The following is a 26,873-nucleotide window of genomic DNA, read 5'->3' as shown; positions in this document are numbered from 1 at the left end:
GATTTTCCTTAGCTCTTTTTGTTAAAGATATCTCATTACCTCTTTTAGCCCTCTTAATTCCCCATTTCAGATTGGTCCTACATTCCCAATATTCTTCCAAAGCTTCGTCTGTTTTCAGTCGCCTTGACCTTACGTATGCATCCTTTTACAACTTAGCTAGTCTCACAATTTCACCTGTCATCCATGGATCCCTAACCTTGCCATTTCAATCCCTCATTTTCACAGTAACATATCTGTCTTGAACTCTAATCAACCTCTCTTTAAAAGCCTCCCTCATGTCGAATATGGATATACCTTCAAACAGCTGCTCCAAATTTATATTCCCCAGCTCCTGCCAAATTTTGGTATAGTTCGACTTCCCACAACTTAGCACTCTTCCTTTAGGACCACTCTCATCTTTGTCCATGAGTATTCTAAAACTTATGGAATTGTGATCACTATTCCCAAAGTAATCCCCTACTGAAACATCAACTACCTGACTGGGCTAATTTCCCAACACCAGGTCGAGTATGGCCCCTTCATGAGTTGGACTATTTACACATTGCTCCTTCTACATCTCCTGCTATCTCTCTTTCCCTTCGCTCCTACAACAAAGACAGGGGCTCACTGGACTTCACTTACCACCCTCCAGCTTCAAAGGATTGTGAGCCACCATGTCTGTCAATGGGATGCCACTACCAGGAACACATTTCCCTTCATTTGTCAACATTCTGCAGGAACCAATCCTTCCTGGGCACTCTGGTCCACTCTTCTTCCATTCCTAAACACCTCCCCACAATAACTTCCCTTGCAATTGCCAATTTACTTCATCCCTCCTCACTATCCAAGGACCCAGTCACACATTCCAGGTGAATCAGCGATTTATTTCAGTGGCCTCCTTGTTTCCTGTTAGAATCCACACCTTTTTGTAAAAACTAGTGTGCTTCTTAATGGGGTTTTCTGCCAAAGTTGTGGCAACCAATCAGGGGACCCTTTCATCAAATACCAGGCAGTAGGGATAAAAATGATCACTTTGTACATTTACTGCCTTTGAGTTCCCATCCATCAACGTTAATGACAGCAATTTGCGCGATGATATGATGTGCTCCTGATATGAGCTAAAGGCATCAAAAAAACTTCTGGAAGATTTTGAGGTCTTCTTTAAGTTTGATTGTAAAAACTAATTCCATTGCAGTTATTGATTGAGTTGAGAGAGCAAATCTAACATTTGCTATTGATTAGTTAAACGATCTACTCCAGGTATAAATATGATTTCATAAACTTTTACAGAATTGTCACTTTGCAGTTTAAACTTTACAATTTCTGATAGTAAATATGAAAGAAATAATTTTTATTAAAAGCAGTAGTAATTAGACAATTCACTTCAGAACACCTGGTTGACTGGGCACAGGCCTGTTGTTCTCACCTGTCAACTAAAGTTCTCTCACTGTCTTTGGTCTTCTCGTGAGCTAAACCATTGAGAGTCACCACTTATTCATCTTTGCCAGATATTACACCCTGTGAAGAACTCTAACTCTAATTGACTTGTTAATAAATGGACAGTGCATGGTTTTGGATTAGTTAATGAATGTCTGCCCAGTTCCTGATTTGTTTCTTTAAAAGCAATATTAATAATATTAATCATATCCTTCTGTTCCTGTTTCCTTCTTTCCATGACCATTACTTTATTAGATCAGGGAGAACCTCAAGTCAAACCACGATCAATTATTTCTGTCTATTGACAAGGCAGCCCTCTGTTCCAGTAGGACAATGGCAACATTACCTTTTACTTTGATAGATCATCTTTTTCATAACAACTTGTCTCTGTTAGTTTACTAATTCATAGAGTCATTGAGTCATAGAAATGTACAGTACAGAAACAGTCCCTTTGGTACAACTCGTCCATGGCAACCAGATATCCCAACCCAATCTAGTCCCACCTACCAGCACCTGGCCCATATCCCTCCAAACCCTTCCTATTCATATACCCATCCAGATGCCTTTTAATTGTTGCAATTGTACTAACCTCCACCATTCCAGACACATACCTCAGAAAACGTTGCCCCTTAGGTCTCTTTTATATCTTTCCCCTTGCACCCTAAACCTATGCCCTCTAGTTCTGAACTCCCCCACCCCAGGGAAGAGACTTTATCGATTTATCCTATCCATGCCCCTCATGATTTTATAAACCTCTATAAGGTGACCCCTCAGCCTCTGACACTCCAGGGAAAACAGCACCAGTCTGTTCAGCCTCTCCCTATAGCTCAAATCCTCCAACCCTGGCAACATCCTTGTAAATCTTTCCTGAACCCTTTCAAGTTTCACAGCATCTTTCTGATAGGAAGGAGACCAGAATTGCATTCAATATTCCAACAGTGGCCTAACCAATGTCCTGTATAGCCTCACTATGACCTCCCAACTCCTGTACTCAATGCTCTAACCAATAAAAGAAAGCATACTAAACTCCTTCTTCACTATTCTATCTACCTGCAACTCTACTTTCAAGGACCTATGAACCTGCAAACCAAGGTCTCTTTGTTCAGCAACACTCCCTAGGAACTTGCCATTAACTGTATAAGTCCTGCTCAGATTTGCTTTCCCAAAATGCAGCACTTCAGATTTATCTAAATTAAACTCCATCTGCCACTTCTCAGCCCATTGGCCATTCTGATCAAGATCCCATTGTAATCTGAGGTAACCTTCTTCACTGTCCACTATACCTCCAATTTTAGTTTCATCAGCAAACTTACTAACTGTATCTCTTATGCTCACATCCAAATCATTTATATAAATGATGAAAAGGAGTAGACCCAGCACCGATCCTTGTGGCACTCCACTGGTCACAGGCCTCCAGTCTGAAAAACAACTCTCCACCACCACCCTCTGTCTTCTACCTTTGAGCCAGTTTTGTATCCAAATAGCGAGTTCTCCCTGTATTCCATGAGATCTAAGCTTGCTCACCAGTCTTCCCTGGGGAACCTTGTCAAATGCCTTACTGATCTTTACCGAAATATGATGGCAGTAATGAACAATTTATGCATCTGCTTTGAAGTGTGCAATTTCACCTTTCATATGATTTAATATAATTCCAAATATCCCAATTGATGCACCTAAATATTCACCAAAACCCACCAATATCTTTTAACTGAAACAACCATGTGTGACTGCACAACTATTGATAACTAAAACAATTAAAACTCAGAATAATCCCGCATAAAGCTAGTGCATATAGGCCTGTTACAGACATTGTTACAAAATGAAAGAATTTTAAAACATAATTTTAAGTATGTTAAGTAAAGCCTTTTAGTTAAAGCATTTACACAGTTTAGGCAACAGTCCTTTCAGTCATAAAAACAACTATGAACCCAAGACCCTACTTTTATCCTAAGCTATACTGCTTCCCTCATTGCAATGTTTTCCAAATCAAACACATCAAGAGAATAAAATTTAACACTTAATTTGCTTAATAGAATCAAGATTATTACCTAATCAAAATTAAATAAATACATTTTATAGTTAGCACCTTGGTAAATTGTTTAGAATTGATGACCACAGTGAAATATGTCACATTGATGTAAAACTAATTAATGTTGTTTTTCATTTCAGTTGGAGTTTGGCAGAACACAATATCAGAAAAGTCCTGCCAAACTCATGGCAGGAATTTAAGAGAACTCATGAAAAATGGTGCCATGAAATAAAGTTCTTGGCCAAACGTTAAGAGAAAAACAGAAATCATTAATGTGAAATAAGTCTGTTGCTCTCACATCCATATCATCACATTCTTGGTTCTACAATTTAACAATTTTATGTTACAGTTGGCATATAATGTCCAATATTTTGTAAAGAAAAAAGATATTTTATCATATGCAGTAATATCAACCTTGGAATGTGACAATTAGCTAGAATCCAACACTTATCATGAGTATTGCTCATCTCAATTATTGATAATTTCAATGTATGAATTATTGCACTTTGGTTTGAAGAGCTGTTATTAAACTACAATATTATAACTTCAGAAATGGTGGGCATAGCAGGGACGTTAAGGTAAACTTATATAAGACACTGCTGAGACCTCAGTTGAAATATTGCTCAAAGTTCTGGGTGCTTCATTACAGGAAAAATGTGAATGTATTGGCAACAGTGCTGAAGGGTTTTGAGAATTGTTCCAGGAATGAGGCATTTCAATTATAAGGAAAAGTTGGAGAAGTTGGGGTTATTTTCCTTGGAGTGAAAAAGGCTAAGAGAAGTTTTGATATAAATTTTCAAAATCACAAAGTGTTTGGAAAGATTAATAGGCAGATAATGTTCCTACTCAAAAATGGATAGAGAACCAGATTACAGCTTGCGTTTTGCAAATGATGCAAGGTGAAAGAACATTCACACACTGCGTAGTTAGGGTATGGACTGCATTGGGTAGAAATGTAGGGCAGGCAGGTTCAGTTGAGGTATTCAAGAATGCATTGAATGGTTATGTAAATGACAACTCTTTGCATAATGTTGCTGAAGAATTACTAATTACAACTGAGGTAACACAAGAGGTAGTTAAGTTTCTGACTACTTTAACATCAGTCACATTTGTTCAATGTGCATTTAAATAGGTTTGCATTTCTAGCAATATTAATGCCAGTGATACACAAAAATCAGAACTCAACTTAAATTCATTTTGTAGACACAGATCTGACATAGTAGAGACAGTAAATGCAATAAAATAGGATTAATGTTTGGTGTGCAAGCATCAGATGAATGTTGTTGAACTTTTTTATTTCCCATTTATCAGATTTAATACATACCACTAATTACATTGCGGCTTCAAATAAAAATTCAGGACAAGCTGTCAAAAGTCATCAACTTGCTTTTGAAGCAAATTGTATATCCTCATCATAAGCATGATTTTCATCTTTGGATTTTGACATCTTGGCATGTTATTTTTCAGAGGAAGTATGGCATCCAAGATTTTGAATTCACCAGCAGCTTTTCAGTTAAAGTTGTTTTCAGTGTGTTTTATCCTGGTTTCCATCAGTGGCATTTCATCTTGTAAGGGTGAATTTACACTTTGGTCTGAAACACTCGTGAATGATGTTTGTGTTTCAATCAGATAGGTCCCAGTTTATATGACAACTTGCTTACTCAGAGATAGAGAAATGGTGCTCTCTAAAAATATCTGTTGAGGCTAAAAAAAGCTTTAGCTAATGTTTTGACTGTCTTTTGCACCATCTGAATATTTTGTAAAGCAAGTTTGGCATCACTTTGGGTGTCAAACTAAAGCACTGTAAGTTTGCCCACTCTGAGGATTCTCATTTTGCCCCATCGTGTGTTGGGCTTGACTTGCAGTGAAAGTTTAATATTCGGATTGCATCTCAGAAGCAGCATGGATGCCCCTAACAAATTGAAACAATTGAGGCTCAGTCACCGGAGACAGTCAGGTCGATTACATCTGCAAGGAGTGGAGTCAGGCAGTAATCAGCAAAGGCAGGGAGGGCAAATGCGCTCCTGCAGGAGGCTATCATTGTTGACATAAAATGATCCACGGAGCATAGAGTGCCCAATTAGGAGGTTCCCAGCATGTCTGGGTTTGCTTGGCAACCTCCCAACATGGTGCTGGGCCAACTCATTTCTGGTAAGAGATCAACAATGGAGGAACAAAGTCATGGCACAGTCGTAACATCCCTACCTTGAATGGGGAGGCCTGGATTCCAAGTCCTACCTACTCCAGACGTTAAAATAACATCTCTGAACAGATTGATTAGAAAAAAAGGTTAAATGAAAAAGGCTATTAATTGGTCATTTAAGTGCCTCCCTTGCATTCTAGCCTGGAAGAAGTGTCTGTCACCTTTCCTGCTCTGGTGAAATGTCTATAACACTGAGAAGACCCCCAACCACTAATGGACTTACTGCAACTTTCCCACCTCCTCATCTGCTTCTTGAAGTTCTTTAATATCCTGTTTATCTGTATGAACATGGTACAGACTGAGGCAGGAGCTCTGATGTTCAGAATTCGTCATCCTACCAAGGGACCTGATATGAATGCCATTTACTATTGGTATCAGTATCCCAGGCATACCATTAGACTAGTGAAACCATGTAATTTAAGTAACATTCTCTGGCTGTACAAACTTTGGTAGTCTGCAGCAGTGGTTAACGAGTTTGCCTGTTATGCCACACTGTAAATAAATCCAAATGTAAAAATAAAAGTACGATGTTACAAAACTTTGAATCCCAGTTTTCAAAACTTTTAAATGAGAAACTAATATTAACTATGATTAAAGTACATATTTAATCTCTTTCCAAGTGTTCTGATTGTATTGTAAAAAGCTACAGCAAATGGATTTTGATTGTGACAATTGCATTGATTTGGCTGTAATATCCTTTGTCAATTAGTGGAGCATTCATGGCCTCTAATCACACTGGCTGCTCAACATATATACCACATTGACGTCAAACCAGGCACATTCATAAGCTTGATTCAGATCAACAAAGCACAGTACTAATTAATTATGTGGCTGCTGCATTGATTCCAGGGTAAAGCAGATTGTCTAGGTATGATCTATGACTGAGCAGCCTGTTAGGAAACAATCTACTCGTCCAACAACAGATCATCCAGTTATTCAATTCTGCTGAGATGACCGAGATCTAGTCCTTAGCAATTGGTAAGTGTAGTTAAATGCAGCAATAGTGTGAATGAATAATTCTCTTCCCTTTGTGTCTGGTTATTATGCTAGTTTGTCTAAAAGTTTCAAGTAGATTTTCTCTTTCTCCAAATACATAAAAAATTAATTGGATTTTCAACGATGATATTAACCTTTTAGTTGAGAAACAATTTTGGACGTGGACTCTAATTTTCTTCACAGGCAAACTGAAGGCTCTACATTTGTGCCCTGTTGTTCAGACCTGTTTTCAATGAAGCGCAATGAAATATTTCAGGTTAAGGAAGAGACAACTGTCCTTTGGACTGCATTTTTAAATATTAGCTTTAATCTAGTGCTGGAGTCAGCATGAAGACAAGTCGTGAGGAACTACATCCTTGGCATTTGAAACTTCATTCTTCACCTTAAAGCTCCATGTTTTTGAATGTACTGTGCTTTGCGACATGATACAAAGTTTTAACCAAAGCTAATTGACAAGAAACTGACACAGTTAGATCAGCCACCGATATTTACTATGCCCAATTTTACTATCCATTACTTTCATGAGAAAGTACCAACATGTGGATTGTAAAATACGTCACACAGACGAACTGTCAGTTTTTCCTCTGACAAGTTGTTAAAATAAACCATCTACCCCATCTACAACAGTCTCAACCCTTACTAATCCTCATATCCCTAGGATGCAGGTGGTGCAGAATAATTAGCAGAATTGGCTCACAAACATGGGCAACAAAGACAACCTATATTTTTATAGCACCTTAAAAGTAATAAAACAAAGTATGACACTGAGTCACATCAGATGAAGTTGGATCGGATGATCAAACCTTGTTCATGGAGACATTTTTCAGGAGTTCACTAAAATGAAATGATGTAGAAAGGCAAAGAAATGTGGGGAGAAAATCTAGGACTGAGGTGACTAGAAGCATGGCTATCAATGGAAGAGAAATTAAATACTGGGGATTTAGAAGAGAGTGCATTTCTCGGTGTGTTATGGTATCAGAGAATCATACAACACAGAAGAGGCCCTTTGGCACATTGAGCCAAAAAAGCACTACAACATACACACGTCCCATTTCTCATACTAGGCCCATAGTCTTGAATTTTAAGACATTTCAAATGTCCATCCAAGTACTTTTAAAACGTTAGTAAGGTTACCTGCTTCTTCTACCCTTCAGGTAGTGTATTCCAGATTCCATCATCCTCTAGATAAAAAGAAGTTTCCTCAAATCCTCTTGAAAACCACGCCTTTCACTTTAAAAGTATGCCCATTTGTTCTTGACCCTTCGACTAAAGGGATGAACTACTTTTCATCCATCTTGTCCATGCCCTCAATCTTATACACCTCCATTAGATCTCCCTTTAATCTTCTTTGCTTTAAAGAAAACAATTGTCAATTGAACAGCCTCTCTTCACAGCTGAAATACTCCATCACAGGCAACATCCTGGTGAATCTCCTCTGCACCTCCTCCAGTGTAATCCTGCCCTTCATATAGTGCGCTGACCGGAACTGCACATAGTACACCAAATGTAACCTAACCAAAGTTCTGTATAACACCAACATAACCTCCCTGCTTTTGTAATCTATATCTCATCCGATATGCCTCCATAATTACCTGATTAACCCATCTAGTCACCTCGCAAGATCTGTGGACAAGGAGTCCAAAGTCTTTTTGTTCCTCTGAACTTCCTAGTGACCTCCATTCATTGAGTACTCCCTTCGAAGTGGAGGAGATTACAGAGAGAAGGGGGTGAGAGGCCAGGGAGGGATTTTGAAACCGCATGAGAATTTTAAAGTCATGACTTTGCTTGACCAGAAACAAATGAAGGTTCGCAACCACAGAAGTGATAAGGGGAACAGGACTTGATGCAAGGTAAGACATACTCAGCAAAGCTTTGGATTATATCAATATTACAGAAGATAAAATGTGTGACATTAATCAGGAATACATTGAATAATTGAGTAAAGTGGTAATGAAGCCATGAATGAAGTTCTAGTAGGACATGAGTTGATATCGGGACACAGTCATGCAATGTCAGCTCTTAGTGATAACACAGATATGAAGTCAGAAACTGATTTCATGATCAATTCTAACATCAACATTGTGAATTAACTAATTTAATCTCAGATTGTTGTCAGGGAGAGGGATGGAGTTGGTAACCAGAGGTTGGAGTTTAGAGTGGAGACCACAATAACATCAATATTTTCAACATATTAGTTGTAAAAAATGTCTGATCATCCAGCGTTCAGAAAAAAAATGTAGGGAAATGGTTATGGGGAGCAAAGAAATGGCAGAGAAATTAAACAGATATTTTACTTCAGTCCTTATGGTGGAAGATACTTCAAATATCCCATTAAGACTAAAGAAAATGAGGGAGGGATTAAGTATCATCACCATCCCTAAAGGAGTCATATTGGACAAACTAATGGGGTTGAAAATTTGTTGCTGGAAAAGCGCAGCAGGTCAGGCAGCATCCAAGGAACAGGAGATTCGACGTTTCGGGCATAAGCCCTTCTTCGGGAATTCAAACTAATGGGGCTAAAGGCAGATAAGTCCCCTGGCCCTGATAGCTTGTATCCAAGGATCCCAAAAGAATAGCTGCAGAGATCATGGATCCATTGGTTGTAATTTTCCAAAAAATACTTGGTTTGTAGAGAACAGCCAGAAGATTGGACAATTACCAGTGTGACACTCCTATTCAAAGAAGGAAGGAGGCAAAATGTGGGCAACTATAGCTCATTTATCCTATCATCCATCCTTAGCAAAGTATCAGAATCCATTGTTAAAGACATAATAGCAGAACTTTTGGAAAATCATAATTCAATCAGCCACAGTCTGCACGGCTTTATGAAAGGGAAATTGTGATTGACTAATTTATTAGAATTTTTTGAGGAAGCCTCTACTGAAGTAAATAGAGGTGATGTGTTGTGTTTGGTACCTAGCAAAAGTTAAGTTGTGAGATAAGAGCCTATGGTGTTGGGGTTGTACATTGGCAGTGACAGAGAATTGGCAAATGGGCAGAAATAGTAGGTGGAGATAAAGTGTTCTTTTTCAGGTTGGCAACCTGTGATCTGTGGGGTTCCATATGGATCAATGCTGGGACACAACTGTTTACAATATATATTAATGGAGGAAGAAAGCAAATGTGCTACAGCCAGAATTTGAAAATAACACAAAAATAGGTGTAAAAATAGGTTGCGTGAGGGATACAAACTGTACAGGGAGACATTGATAGGGGAAGTAACTGGACAAAATGTTGACAAATGAAGTATAATATGGGAAAATTTGAAATGGTTCATTTTGGAAGAGAGAACAGAACAGTGTTATTTAAATGAAGAAAACTGCAGAAAGCTGAAAGACAAAGGATGTACTTGTGCATGAAACACAAAAAGCTAGCACATAGGTACAGCAGGTAGTCAGGAAGGCTAATGATATGTTGGCCCATATTTCAGGGTTTGGAGAATGGGTAAGTCTTACTGGAACTGTACAAGGTGCAGGTGAGATGATATCTGAAGTACTGTGAGCAATTTTCGTCCCCTTATTTAAAAAAGATATTAGTTCATTGGAGAAAATTCAGAGAAGGTTCACCAAGATGATCCCTGGTATAGAGGGACTGTCTTATAAGCAAAGGTTAAACAGGTTGGGAATCTACTCATTAGAATTTAGCCATTAGAATAAGAGGCCATCTCATTGAAACAGACAGTATTCCTAAATGGCTTGACAGGGCAGCATGTTTCCCCTCGTGGGAGAGTCTAGGACCAGAAGGCGTAGTCTCAGAACTAAAAGGTGCCTTAAGGGCAGGGAAATGGATGTGAGGAATGTCAGATCAACCATGATCATATTGAATGATCAAGAAAGCTTGAGGAGCAGAAAGGTCGACTTCACTTCCAATGTCATATGGATTTCAGAACAACTGTCTAAATTTAGCAACAGTGGATGTGATGAGTAAGGTAGTGGTAAGGTAGAGCTGAGTGTTGTCAGCATGCCTATGAAAACTAATGCAGTCTTCAGGTGATGCCGCTGAGGAACAGGATATAGACGAATCAGGAGGAGCATAGGAGAGTTCTTCAGGGATGGGGAACACCAAAGTAGAAAGAGAAGTTATTGTTAGTTATCCTCTTGATAGAACAAGATAGAAAAGCAATGGAGATAACTGAGAACATTTAAATTCAGATGGTGACAGGAGAGTGGAACTGAAGGAGATATGGTCAACCTTGTCAAAAGCTGCAGACAAATTGAGAAGGACAGGGAAGCATAACAGAGGTTACCATTTGTGACTTTTGTATGAATTGTTTGGTAATTGTACCTGTTTGGAGTGATTCAAACATGGAGTTTCAGGAAAGATAGTGTTATGGACTAGGCCAGACTGCTCAAAACATTTTTAAGTGGGAAGCCCAGACCAGAACCTTGCTATTGTTTAGCTAGGTGTATAGTGGATATTCCTGGAGTAACTTAACTTGGTCGACTGCCAAGTTTTAAACAAACAAAATGCATTTGCAAAATTATGTAAAGAAACACAAAGAACAGAAAACAGAATACCAGATAACTTATCCTATTTAAACCTGACTTAATGATGCTGTTTTGAAAGTTCTTTCAACAGTCCCCATACACACATTCCTTAGCATAAGCAGTAAACAGTGGCACAGACAACTTACAGTTCAAAATCACTAGAGCAGAAGGTAGAGAGAAGGCTTCCAGTTTCCTCTCTGACTCTTACTCAACTCACACCCAAACTGAATTGAACTGAAAAGCTAGAGAGCTGGCCACGCCCCCTTAACTATATCAGTTTCTTCAAAGGACTTTTCAAGCTTTTGGTATGAAGCAATATCTGTTAGGGTAAACAACAAGGCCCCAATAAACCATTCAAAGTGCAGACACAATGAAGCCTGGACAATTACCCTGTCTACAAAAAAAAACTCAAGGACAAAGTAACCTTGTACCAGACCAGCATTGTGACAATAGGAAGAGGTTGAAAGGATGGCAATCAAATGAAGAACTTTGGAGAGGAAAGGAAGATCAAAGATGAGATATTATTTTGCTCAGATGGTGAGATCATGCATTGCTTTTGAAGGAGACGGATGATGACTGCAGATTTAAAGGAGGGAGCACAAGATCTAACGTGTAAGAGCATCTATAATGTCCGTCAAAGTAGGGATTAGAAGTGGAGTTTGGCTCAACAGTTGTGCTTGGGAAACAAATCATGAGGCCTGGCATTTCTCCTGTTTCTGGGATTCTTGTACAAAACTCTCACTCCTCTTCCCACCCTTCCCTGTCTTACCTCAACCGTCCCCATCAATCTTGCATGCCATTAATCCCCATTTTCAGCTTCATCAATCATTTTGTTTTTGGAATCATTGTCACAGTGGGCTCAAACTGTTGCAAGTGTAGCAAAACTTCTTAGTTTTTGTTCTCTATTTGTCTATGATTTATAATGCACACCTTGATCATTCTTTTATGCAAATAGCTCTGTCTTTGAACCTGACTTGCACAATGAATGAACAGAAACATCCAAAAGGTTTGAACTTTACAAGGTCCAAAAACAACAACACCCCAGGCAAATGAAAATATCTTGAACTACCAGTGAAATATTATATTGGAGTATGACATCCTGATTTCACTTCCACATTTACAAATGGCAAGATTTTTCACTAAATTGGCAACAATCAGTTTATCTGTGATTATGTGCTATTTCTATCTGCACAAGTGGGATTTGTTAACAGAACAATTACAGTTAGTGTGAAGCGATAAATATGCTCTCAGTTTAAATTGAACCTAGCCACTGTTATAGATGCCCAGCATGGAATATTTAATTGGAAGGTCAAGTACAGCAGGTGCTGGAAATCTGGAAAATAAATAGACAATGCTGGAAATCATCAGCATGCCAGGCAGCATCAGTGAAGAAAGAAACAACAGCAACACTTCAGGTCCACAATCTGTACCACTTCTGAACAGGGGTCACTGACCTCTGTTGCAAATGTGATGAGCATTTCAAACTCTTCTGATTTCTATTGAAGAAACCCTCTTTTGCCGTCCTTCCAAACAGCAAGTCATTTCTTGTCAATCTCTCATTCCTCTTCTGCAAGAATCCCAGCAGCAGATGCTTGAGATCCTGTTTGGCACAAAATTAAAATGAATTTCAAAAAAAGAAATGTTGACGTTATGATAAAAGTAAAAAACAATAGTAATCATTGGCAGTGTATCCTGTGAATCTGAGGCTAGTTTAGGGGCAGAATGCAGCAAAGAAAACTCTTTGTGTTGCCTTGAGCTTAGTGACAATGATCTGGAAGTCAGTTTGCTCAGTTGGGTTAGAATGTCGGTTTGTGATGTAGAATGGCCCAAACAATGTGGGTTCAATTCCTACATCAGCTGAGGTTGCCATGAATGACTTTCTTTCTCAATCTCCCTCCACAGGTGACCCTCAGGTTAAACCAACATCAGCTGTCTCTCTCAAATGAGAGGGCAACTTTGTGGTCTGGTAAGATTATGGTGAACTTACCTTTATGTAGTGATAAAGAGGTCCATAAACTATGTACACTTATTGTTGGACATGATGAAGTGCAGATGGGCTTATTGTAGTGTAAAATTATTTTTACATTCCAGGATGATGCTAGAATAGTGAACAGAATTAGCAGACAATAGCACCTGATAGTGCTACATGTGGTCCAGCTAGATGTGTTGGTGAATAGTTAAACTAATTGCCCACCATATACTTTCTGATCTGCTTCTCTTAGATGAAAAGGAGTAGATGAGAGCTGTAACAAAAAGAATGGTTTGGGTGAGAGACAATAAAGGTTGTGGAGATGGTAGCAAAGTGTAATGTCCCTTGATTGATAATCTAGTAATTAGTATCCATCTGTAAAGGAAATCTGGCATTGTTAATTGGTTTAGTCTACATTGACTCCACACTCTCAGCAATATTGTTGACTTATAACAACCCTTTAGGATGGGCAATAAATTCTGGCTTAGTCAGTGACTTCCACTTCTCATGAGCAATTTGCTTAAACAAGAAATTGGGGGAATTGAGACTGTAGTTGAATAAATCGGTAGCCTCAGAGATGTTGTAAAGAACAGATGGCCGACAAGTTAATACTTGGGGTTTTGAAAGTTCAGCTGGAATTGAACTGAATTATGTTTTTCCAGCAATCAATTTCATAAGGAGGCATGGTTGGGAAATGGAAATGTGTGGAGGTGGTGGACAACAAGGAAGTGATCAGAGCTGATCTTATCTGTAATTACCTAATCAGACCAACAAGACCATAATGTGTAAAAGTCAAGAGCTTAGTTGCAAATGGAACTGAGCAAGGAAGGTTGGGGAAAGAAAGGGAATTGCTTGAATTTATACAGTCCATTGTTACTTTCACAGATTACATTGAAATTCCAGCATAAAAATAGCTATTTGGCCCAACTAGATGTGCCTTGTTCTGCCCTCTCCATCTCAATCTATCACCAGATACTTTACATCACTTGTGCCTCTCTAGCTTTCTCTTGTCTCTCAGAAATATCTGAAAGCTGTTCATTTATAATGTACTACTTCGAAATACATTATTGCTTTGTAGGTGAACCACTGCAGAATGCAGAAACTGTTATTGAATGAGGGAGATGACATTCTGAAGTATTGGTGTACCAAACGTTGAAAATCCCTTAATAACCAGAATTAATCAAACAGTAAAAGTTACCAAAGCTATTAAAATGAATCTTACATTAGTCTTTGATATGTGGATTGATGATATTCTAACATCATTCCAACATGAAACTGATTGCACTCCAGACGGCCCGCAACAAATATTATTCACAGTAACAGAAGCTTGCCAACAACAAGACTCACAGGCAATAGATTACTTACAAATTCCAAGGCAGAAAAGTTCTGAAACTGCAGTGTGTTCAGTTTAGAACATACACTAAGGCCTGCATACGCAGCAAATAATTTTAACACAGTCACCACTCCTTACGTTAAACTTAATGCTTGCATGACTAATACAAGTTGGCTTTCTAGGTGTTTATTTCAGCAACATTGTTATGATTGCAATCCAGTTATGACTGCAACCCAAATTTAGTCATGTAATGGGTCATCCAATAAACTTGCTCATATGCCACAAAAAGACGTATGACATGCCGGATGATATGTTAAGGCTTGGATTCTGTATTTATTGGTAAGTCTTTGGGAGATGGGTTCTAATGTCTGCCGATGTGAAATATCTGCTTGATGTGTTATTACTTTAAGAGTTGTGTTGTTTCAAGAACTGAATACATTAATGAATTGAGGACCAGAATGTATCCACATGACCAAATGCTATATGAAGTCAAGAAAAAGCCAACTAGCAGAAGGATAAATGCATTATAACCAGCAATTGCAGGTGACTGTCATAGCTGCTCAATAAAACTGCATGAAATTTACAAATGAACTGAATCCATGTTATTTAGTTATCCTTGCTAACCAATCTACTTCCTTCTGGAACACTCATTACCTGTGCAGAACAGTTTGAGAGCCAGAAAACCAACCTTTATTGGCTTGACACCTTTCAGCAAGAGGCAAATCCAGTTTAAAGCACAAGTACAGATAATTAAGGCAAAGCTTGCACTCATTGCTTCAGGTTCCACTGATTACCAACAGGAGCAGCAATCCTGGGTCTAAAAGCAGCCACAAGGGTTTATAGGTGTACAGAAGGTACACACACATCATAAAATTGCTTTGTAGCTAGACTCTGTAGGCACAATGTAAGAATTTGTATAGTAAAGTTGAATGGGATATATTGACATAGCAATTTATAGTGATAAATATTGTGTTACGATATGGCAGTGAACCATTCTGTTAATTAAACCAAACATCCAGGAAAGGTCACCTCACCTCGTAATCTGTGAAAATATGAGTGACATACTTCACTATTTAGAGCGTTTCAATCTTTTGGGTCTCTCTTTCTCTCGATGGCAGTTATTCTGTTGATGGCAGTTGAAAGTATGTACTGTACCTTTAAAAGAGAGTGAATGCTGTTTTGCACTGACAATTTATAAATACCTGTCTCATGACCAACTAGCAGTCCCAAAGTGTATCGGAAAATTGAAAATATGTAACATTTGACTGTGAAATAGATACCGAAGTTGGTTGCTGTTTTGATAACAATTTGAATTTAACCAATCAATTTAAACTATGCCCCAAGATATTAAAACCCAATCGAGTTTGAATTTATTATTTTGCCAACATCAATCCAATGAGGAATTCTAATGTTGGGTGTATAAAAAAGACAGGCAGTTTGAAAGTCAGACAGAGTAACTGCCATCGAGAGACAACTGCCATTTGAAACACTCTTTTCATTTGAAACATCCTCACAGTAGAAAGAAAGAAGATGACCCAGGGAGATCTTGAGCTGGAAGAAGACAGACACCCATGACAACAACCGCTGTATAGTTTTGAAATTAACTTGATGTAATTTTACTAAATGTTTTATTGGAACAGTACATTTTTTATGGAGTTGGAGGAAGGTAATAAGCAGATAAGAGAAAGGGGGCTTTAGAGTTGTGAATAGTTGTTGTTTAATGTTCACTTTTAGAGTTAAAGAATAAGTTATGTTATTTTCTTTAAATAATGGAATTTGGGAGTTCTCTGTCAATCATATTTTAATGCATACAAGTGGAGGTGAGCTTTTTGGATGGTTGGTTTAATTAGCAGAAGGGTTCACCGCTGTTTCGTAACAGTTGATAAAATATCATAACCAGAAATAAATAGTATTTGTTTTGGATGTTGATGTTCACCATGGGATTTCAGTTAATCTGTTGTTGCTTTGCAGAACAAGCAAATGGTAATTATAAATAGTCTTGAAAGGGATTAGAAGTTATGCAATTTTTGAACCACACTTCAGTTTTGATTGTAAACTGATGCTTACAGTCTTTGTTTGTATATTTGATATTGGCACAGCATTTTTAGGTGTAATGACAACAGAATGGTCAAAATTTATCACTAATTTTGTATAAAGCTGACAGCAACATCTGGCATCTGCACACATGCAGTTAAGTGTGCCTTTTTGCAAGTTGTCAGTAATTCCCTGCTCTTCCATTTGCTGTGCTTGCAGTTTTCAAAGCAACAATCAACACAAAATCAGTGACTTGATATGCATGTCAATATTTGAATGCTTGATTCCTACTTTAAAAACTAACGGAATTGTTGGCTTTATTGAATGAGATGTGAGTTTAAGTAAAATCATTGCTATTGCAGAGCAGCTCACTGGTCTTAAAGAAATATTTTGAAGGTGTGGGATGTCATTTACATTTACTTAGAATAATATTTCTGAAATTTAGGTTCTAAATTAAAAAGAAATGATTTATTTCTTAGTCTGTTTGAGGTACTTCAAAATTTTCCTCAATTGCATTGGTATGTTCTAAAATTTGTACAGCAGTACAAATCATTTTGGCATACCTTCTTGTCCTGTATTCATCAGAACAGTTCACAAGAATACCAATGTAAACAGGAACAGCATTTTCATCTTGTATGGGAATTGAGTCCTGATTCAGTAGTCAGGTAACACTAGTGGAGTTATTGGCGCAATGAATGTAAACATTAGATGATGAATGATAGTTAACCATCAAGTCGTTAAAATTTAAACCAGACAAGTTACTCTGAGTGATCAAGATTTGGAAATGCCAGTGTTGGACTGGGGTGTACAAAGTTAAAAATCACACAGCACCAGGTTATAGTCCAATAAGTTGAATTGGAAGCACTAGCTTTCGGAGCGGTGCTCTTTCATCAGGTGATTGTGGAGTATAAGATTGTAAGACATAACTTCTGTGGACAATCTTACACTCCGCAACCACCTGATGAAGGAGCAGAGCTCCAATTAAACCTGTTAGACTATAACCTGGTGTTATGTGATTTTTAACTGAGTGATCAAGGCTTTGCAGTAAGGAATGAACAGAGAATAACTATTGCCTATTTTGTTAAGTTGGAAAAAGTGCAATCTGTGTTCATATTTTTTCAACCTACAAAGAATAGAGGCTCATGAATTAATATATGTATATATATATATATATATAGAGAGAGAGAGAACTTCCAATCTGTGCAAGTGTGCCACACTGCAAGCATGGCTGACAGACCTAAATTTATTGCCAGCATAATTAGTATAATTTGTGGCTTCCTCAGGATTGTCTAACAAATATTGTCTGATTCCAGAATCACATGTATTGTTAGAAACTGTGTTTTGAGTTTTGAAAGAATGGGCTAATCTTTCCAAAGTTGATAGTTCCTCGATTTTAATGAAGAGCACTCTATTGAGTTGACCAGGCTGCATTTTTCATAGTCACACTTTGATACAATACCCAGTTTATTGCTGATCATGTATCTGCTGCTCTTCTTATCACTGAGCTTTGTAATGATTTCTTTTAGTTTTGTGGCTTGGTAAACTACTTGAAAGGACATTAAACTCAATCATTAAAATACTAAAAATAGAAATATAAGGCTGGAGTATGCCATTCAGCTTCTTGTGCCTAGTCATAGCTCAGTCATAGATGATTATCTGCATTGATATCATTTTACTGTGCTATCTCAATGCCCCTTGATGTCAGCAGGATCTAGAAATTCTCAGGTTTATGCTCTCGACTTAGGTCAATCATCTCGTTCGGCTATGTGATGGTTTTTATCTACCATATTAGACAAAGCAGCCCCTGCATACTCCAAACTGAAAAGCAAGATGATAGCTGCAAATCTATGGTGTCCAAGATTCCATCTGGTTCATACATAATAAAACCAGTGGTGGTTGTCAAAAGATTTAATTGAGCTGCTCTGTTACTGCATGTTAGGCAGTAGTGCAGTTTGGAATTTGATTTAACTGTACTGGATGAATTCTAGTAAACATTTAGGGCGCCATAACAGCTCACTTTATTTCACTTGTGGTCTAGCCAGTGCCTTGTATAATTTTCACAAGTGTTACTTTTTTTCATACTTCATTTCCTTTGAAATAAAAGTAAGCTTATTGCTGAGAGTAAGTATAACAACCATAGTTGTGGATACCACGAGGTGCAGCCTTGGTCGTGGAGATTAAGGGACATAGAAATAATTTAAATCAAGATTGCAGCACCAGCAATATCACAATGCTGAAAATAAAATGATGAAGGGGCAATTTAGAAGCCCAGGCAAAGAGTGACTAACAGAGGAAGAAAGAAAGGAGACATCTGGGGCCTCGGTAAAAGTGGGAGATAGTTAAGAGTTGAAAACAGGAAGAATTTGGAGAAACAATTAAAGTAGATAGGGTTCTTTAGTAAGGTTATTTTCTTTAGTTTTATCTTTCTTTATTCAAGTATGATTAGGAGCACCATGGACAGTGTGTTATAGATGCAAAGTGAATGAGATTCAAAGTTTAAGGCCATAGTACCCACATCTGTTTAGTAAGGCTATTATAGAGTTTAGAAATCCTTCATTTTAGCTGAAGAGGACTGTAATTCTCCATTTTACGCACAGACTGTGGAAGTCCTCCATTTGGACTACAAAATAATGGGGAAACCTTCTAATATAGAATTATTAAAAGCAGTATTGCCTTAATACAGAAAGAAAATCCTTTAAACCAGGAGACTAAATTACCCTTGCTATATTGCAGAATTAAAAGCCTTTAATGAGAGAGAATATTAAGTATTGTTATGCAGTTGGTTTATTTCAGGCAAAGAGAATAAAGTAACTTTAAAATACTGCACAATTTGAAAGCTTTCAACTAAGAAGAATAAATAATCCCATTGGAAAGAAATTGTAGTAAAAATAATTTTGACTGGAAGATTTATTTTCAAGAATGTGTCAGATAGAACACAGAATTGGACATTTTGGAGAAAACAGTCTTTCAGATACAAAATTGCTTCTAAACTAGACACTAAATTAGCACCTTAGCAAGTAAATATAGTTTTTAAGCCGCTGGGATTGCAGTTGGTGTTATCATAGCTTGCTGTGGCAGAAAAGATGGCACAGATGCTTTTGATGAACTTCTGTAAACTTCTAACATTCATTTTAATATTAGAACATTTTACTATTAGAACATAGTATGATGTAACAGAGAAGTTCAATATACAGGAGGCGCATAGATAACTTAAGGATTAGTAGAGCAACCTGACAATAGAATTCATAAGAGGCAAAATTGCTGTTTATTACAGTGCCAACAAGAGTTGACATTGGATAAAGCCATTCGTATGATAAGTGAAATCAAAGTCTGGAAGATGCATGTGAGTTTACCAGAAAAAAAATTGAATTTTATTACTGGAGATCTGTAGAATCCATTCACTTATGTTATGAATCCAACAGAAGAAATGCACTGGTATTCAAGCCACAGTTCTCCATGAACTATAATAAAAGTGTAAATGTTTTATCCCATCACTGAAAATGATAAATTGTTTCAAATTAATGCTCCTATCCAAAAGTAAAAGAACTATCCAAACGGCAGACTTTTGTAAACAATTCAAACATAACACGGGTGGCACGGTTGCACGGTGATTAGCACTGCTGCCTCACAGCGCTAGAGACCCGGGTTCAATTTCTGCCTCAGGTACCTGGCTGTGTGAAGTATGCACATTCTCCCTGTGTCTGTGTGGGTTTCCTCCGGGTGCTCCAGTTTCCTCCCACAGTTCAAAAATGTGCGGGTTAGGTGAATTGGCCATGCTAAATTGCCCATAGTGTTAGGTGAAGGGGTAATTGTAGGGAAATAGGTCTGGGTGGGTTGCTCTTCGGAGGGTCGGTGTGGACTTGTTGGGCCGAAGTGCCTGTTCCCATACTGTACGTAGTCTTATCATAACTAATTTTTGAAAAGTAAATTTATTTCTACAGTATGTCATACAATTGTTTTACAAGTAGACAGAATTAGACTATATTCTCTTAACCTCAAGCACATGCATTCACTCAGAAGACAAACCAAAAGACTTTGCAGAGATGATATGAATTTCAAAAAGTAAAGGGGGAAAATATAGTATACTGGGCCAAGAATCCAAACTCAAAGGATAAAATGGGAAGACTTTCACAATCTATTCAACATCGTATCACCTCAACCAAAATACTGGTGGCTGTGGAATCATCGAGATCTACAAATCAGAGTGGAATTCATTTGAGAGTCAATTAGAAATCCTGATATTTGACCTTATCAGGTCGCCACAAGAATTCAGCTAAAAGAGAGATCCACACAGCTCATTTTGCTCTGGGGCATTCTCCTTAGCATTTTAGAAGGTACAGAGTTTGGATTTTCCCAGATTGGATGTCGTTCTTCAACTGACATGGGGTATACTGGAAAAAGATCAACTCTTGCTATGCAATCTTTACGCAGGACCTCTTTCAAACTAGTCTATTTAGCAATTAAAGCCATGAAAACTATCCTTTATCGATCTTATAAGCTTTGTTTACCCCCTCTTCACAAAGTTACTCAAGCTTTTGTAAATAGACAGTGAAACACACACATTTTAATCTTTTGGTTTTTAATTTTCCAGAGGTCACATCGTAATACCAATACAACCAGGAAATAAATCCTTCTATCTCTTCCAGCTTCCTTCACATAGTTATTTTTCAGGAACATACATTCCCAAAAAGCCATGCCCTTGGGAAATGAATCATCATTTGTTGTGGCACTGGCTCAAGAAACCAGAGCAAATCAGTTTCACTAGCACTGGATTTGCAATTCATTGAAACTAAAACACTAACTCACAAAATTGCTGAATTGTTCCTAACCGGACTTTACAATAGCTGATCTTGGCCACCAAAGTTACAATTTAAACCAAATTTAACAATTTATTATAATAATATAACTTTAACAGCACACAGATGAACTACAAGACAATCTAATTACTATATTTGGTCTAAGCTCAATCGTCTTTGATCACCATTCCCACTCGCACACCAACATACAAACACAGGTTAGAATGGAATTAAAAGAAGTCATAAGTTGCTGGTTTGATAACTATTTTAGTGATAAACACCAAACCTTCATGAAATGGGATAAGTTGTATTATCAGCACAAGGAATCCTATCTTATATGAACTCTGAAGTCACCAGTCAATGCAACCAGCTTCTGCAGACCTGTGGGGATTTTATTTTGTTATTTCTTCCAGACTAACCTTCTTTTCTCAGGACTTACAACATATCAATAACTGAGAAATAACTAAAAAGAAAAACCCAAAAATCCAGTCCAGCAGATGCAAGGCAACATTTACTCCTGCTTTCAAAACCATGTCATGAACCAGTTCACTCTTTGGTTTGTCTTTTTTTTTCAACAGGCTCGATAGTTGGTTGGCCAGCAATGGTCCTTCCTCGATTGACAAATTCAACATCCAATCAACATCAGTCTCTGAGCATAACGACATCTCAGTGCCAGTTCATCTGATTGTTCTTAATGCAGTAGTTACCCTGCATTATCTTTTCAGGCCTTTTCTTAACAGCAAACATCAGTCTTTTGTTCTCTCCTCTTAAAAAAAGCTGCTGTTCAAGGTTCAAAGTTTAATACTCAGCTGCAACACACAGTTTCAAACTAAAAATGTGAAAAAAAAGAAAAAATAATGGTCTCAACACTATATGATGTATATACGAAACATACATAAGATGCAAAAAAAAGACTTTTTATTCATCCTCATTCATCCGTATTAAGATATTTCCAATTTCACTTTCTGAATCTTATTGCTATTCCAACATCATTCCATTCTTGATGATGCCATCTTTTCCAGCAATTCCATCAAAACAGTCTAGCAATTTGAGTTTTACAATTCTCTACAAAGGCCATATAATTATGATATGTATGGAGTTCAGTGCAGCTAAATGTGAGGTGATGCACTTTGGGAGGAATAACAGGAAGGCAGAGAACTGGGTCGATGGAAAATTCTTGGTAGTGTGGATGTGCAGAGGGATCTTGGAGTCCATGAAAGTTGCCACCCAGGTGGATAGTGTTGCTAAGAAAGCAAATGGTGTATTAGGTTTCATTCGTAGATGGATTGAGTTCCGGAGCTGCAATATCATGCTGCAACTGTACGACATGCTGGTGCGGCCACACTTGGAATGTTGTGCACTGTTCTGGTCCCAATATTTCGGGAAGGATGTGGAAGCATTGGAAAAGGTGCAGAGGAGATTTACCAGGATGTTACCTGGTCTGGAGGCAAAGTCTTATGAGGAAAGGCTGAGAGACTTGAACCTGTTCGCATTGACAAGAAGAAGGCTAAGAGGGGATTTGATAGAGACATAGAAGATGATCAGAGGATTAGATAGGGTAGCCAGTGAAAGTATTTTTCTAGGATGGTGATGTCAGCTTGTACAAGGGGGCATAACTACAAATTGAGGGGTGATAGATTTAAGACAGATGTCAGACACAGGTTCTTTACGCAGAGAGCGGTAAGAGCTTGGATTGCCCTGCCTGCTAACGTAGTCAACTCAGCCACATTAGGGAGATTTAAACAGTTCTTGGATCAGCATATGGATGATTTTGGGATAGTGTAGGGGGACGAGCTGAGAATACTTCACAGGTCGTGCAACATCGAGGGCCGAAGAGCCTGTTCTGCACTGTATTGTTCTATGTTCTATGTATATATTAGAGTTTTGCTTAATCTTTGAAATGTTGAAGATTGAACAATAATCCCAGATTTTTGAAAAGATGGACAGGTGGGCAGAGGGGTTGGGGTTGCCTTATTAATAAAAAATGTAATTAAATCAATCATAAGAAATGAAGTAGGGTCAGATGGTATGAGTTTGTGTGGGTAGAGTTGAAGAACCAGAAAGGTTAAAAAAAAACTGTAGTTGGAGTTATGTACAGGCCTCCAAATAGTAATCAGGAGCTGGGGCGCAAGAGACACCAGGAGATAGAAAAGGTGTGTAGGAAAGGCAAAATTACAGTGATCATGGGGGATTTCAATATGCCGGTGGACTGGGGAAATCAGGTCGGTAGTGGATTGCAAGAAAAGGAATTGGTGGGATGTCCACATGATGGCTTTTTGGAGCAGCTTGTGATGGAACCCATGAGAGAACAGGCAAAACTGGATTTAGTGTTGTGCAATGAGGCAGACTTGATAAAGGAGCTTAAGGTGAAGGAACCTTTCAAAAATTAGTGATCAAAAAGTTATGGTTGAATTTACTCTGCAATTTGAGAAGGAGTAGACAGAATCAGAGGTAATGGTAATACAGTTGACTAAAGGCAACTACTGACGAATGAAGGTGGAGGTGGATGGAATTGACTGGGAGGGGAGCCTGTCAGGAAAGATGGTGGAACAGCAATGGTAGAACTTTCTGGAATTAACTCAGGAGGCACAGCAGAGATTTATCCCGAGGAATAAGAAGCATGGCATAGAGAGGATGAGGCAACCATGGCTGATTAGGGAAGTCAGGGATAGCATAAAAGCAAAAGAGAAAGCATATAATGTGGTGAAGGCCAGTGGGGAAACCAGAGGATTGGGAAGCTTACAAAGACCAACAGAGGACAACAAAAAAGAAATAAGGAGAGAAAAGATTAAATATGAGGGTAAGCTAGCCAGTAATATAAAGGAAAATTGTAAGAGGTTCTTTAGATATATAAAGGAAAAAAAAGAGCAAAAGTGGACATTGGGCAGTTGGAAAATGACACTGGAGTGATAATAGTGGGGAAGAATGAAATGGCTGATGAACTGAATAATTACTTTGTGTCAGTCTTCACGATGGAAGACATGAGTAATATTCCAAAAATTCAAAAGAGTCAGGTGGCATAGATGAGTATGGTGTTCCTTACTTCAGTTGTTGATAAAATACTGGAAAAGGTTATAAGAGATAGGATTTATAATCGTCTAGAAAATAATAATTTGATTAGAGATAGTCAGCACGGTTTTGTGAAGGGTAGGTCATGCCTCACAAACCTTATTGAGTTCTTCGAGAAGGTGGCCAAACAGGTAGATGACAGTAAACCAGTTGATGTGGTGTATATGGATTTCAGCAAGGCGTTCGATAAGGTTCCCCACTGTAGGCTATTGCACAAAATGCGGAAGAATGGGATTGTGGGAGATATAGCAGTTTGGATCAGTAATTGGCTTGCTGAAAGAAGACAGAGGGTGGTGGTTGATGGGAAATGTTCATCCTGGAGTCCAGTTACTAGTGGTGTATCGCAAGGGTTGGTGTTGGGTCCACTGCTGTTCATCATTTTTATAAACGACCTAGATGAGGGTGTAGAAGGGTATGTTAGTAGATTTGCAGATGACACTAAGGTTGGTGGAGTTGTGGATAGTGATGAAGGATGTTGTAGGTTACAAAGAGACATAGATAAGCTGCAGAGCTGGGCTGAGAGGTGGCAAATGGAGTTTAATGCGGATAAGAGTGAGGTGATTCACTTTGGTCAGAGTAACCGGAATGCAAAGTACTGGGCTAATGGTAAGAGTCTTGGGAGTGTAGATGAGCAGAGAGATCTCGGTGTCCATGTACACAGATCCTTGAAAGTTGCCACCCAGGTTGACAGGGTTGTTAAGAAGGCATACAGTATTTTAGCTTTTATTAATAGAAGGATCGAGTTCTGGAAACATGAGGTTATGTTACTGCTGTACAAAATTCTGGTGCGGCCGCACTTGGAGTATTGTGTACAGTTCTGGTAGCCACATTATAAGAAGGATGTGGAAGCTTTGGAAAGGGTGCAGAGGAGATTTACTAGGATGTTGCCTCATATGGCGGGAAGGTCTTATGAGGAAAGGCTGAGGGACTTGAGGCTGTTTTCGTTGGAGAGAAGGTTGAGAGGTGATTTAATAGAGACATATAAGATAATTAGAGGGTTAGATAGGGTGGACAGGGAGAGCCTTTTTCCAAGTATGATGACGGCGAGCATGAGGGGACATAGTTTTAAATTAAGGGGTAATAGATATAGCTCAGACAGTAGTAAGGGTATGGAATATTTTGCCAGCAACGGGAGTAGATTCACCAACTTTAAGTGCATTTAAGTCGTCATTGGACAAGCATATGGACGTACATGGAATAGTGTAGGATAGATGGGCTTCAGATTGGTATGACTGGTCGGCGCAATCTCGAGGGCCAAAGGGCCTGTACTGAGCTGTAATATTCTATGTTCATCACCAAGGAGAAGATGCTAGAAAAACTGAATGGTCTAAAGGTGGATAAGTCACCTGAACCAGATGGACTACACTCTAGAGTTCTAAGAAAGATAGCTGAAGAGATAGCTGAAGAGAAATGCCATTAGTGGAGGCATTTCTTTCAGGAGTCACTAGAATCAGGGGGGTCCCAGAGGACTGGAAAATTGCTAACATGACAATCCTATTTAAAAAGGGAGTAAGGCAAAACAGGGAAAATTACAGACTGATTAGCCTAACCTTGGTCAGAGGTAAGATCCTGGAATCCATTGTGATGGATGAGATTTCTGAATACTTGGAAATGTATGGTAATATAGGGCAGAGTCAGCATGGCTTCATCAGAGGTAGGTCATGCCTGACAAATCTGCTATGATTCTTTGAGCAAGTAACGAGCAGGTTAGCCAAGAGATGTTATCTACCTGGAGAGCCAATCTACAAGGAGAGCCAGTAGATGTTATCTACCTGGACTTCAAGAATGCCTTTGAGGTGCTGCACATAAGGCTACTGAGTAAGATAAGGGGCCTTGGTGTCAGAGGCAAGGTGCTAGCATGAATAGAAGCTTGGCTGTCTGGCAAAAAGCAGAGAGTGGGGATAAAATGGTTTTTTGCAGGATGGCAGCTGGTGACAAATGGTGTTCTGCAAGGCTCAGTATTAAGACCACAACTTTTCACTTTATACAATAATTATCTAGATGAAGGAACTGGGGATATTCTGGCTAAGTTTACAGACAATCCAAACATAGGTACAGGCACAGTTAGCATTGAGGAGGCAGGGAGAATGCAGATGGATTTTGACAGAATAGGCGAAGAAGTAGCAGGTGGAGTACAATGTGGGAAAGGGTGAGATCTTGCACTTTGATAGGAAGAATAGAGGCATGGATTATTTTCTAAATGGGGAGAAACTTCAAAAGTCTGAAATGCAAAGAGTCTTGGAAGTTCTAGTCTACAATTCTCTCAAAGTAAACTTGCAGGCTGAGTCAGTTGTTAGGAAGGCAAGTGCAACGATGATATTTATTTTGAGAGGACTTGAATATAAAAGCAGGATTTACTTCTGAGGCTCTATAAGGCTCTGGTCAGACCACATTTGGACTGTAATGTGCAGATTTGGGCCCCATATCTCAGGAAGGATGCACTGGCCCTGCAGCCTGTTTAGAGGAGGTTCATGAGAACGGTCCCAGGAATGAAAAGCTTAACATATGAGGAACGTTTGAGGACTTTGAATTTATACAGGA

The sequence above is a fragment of the Hemiscyllium ocellatum genome, chromosome 15 (assembly GCF_020745735.1).
Source record: "Hemiscyllium ocellatum isolate sHemOce1 chromosome 15, sHemOce1.pat.X.cur, whole genome shotgun sequence".
Lineage (NCBI taxonomy): Eukaryota > Metazoa > Chordata > Chondrichthyes > Orectolobiformes > Hemiscylliidae > Hemiscyllium > Hemiscyllium ocellatum.
Note: the sequence above shows the minus strand (reverse complement) of the source record.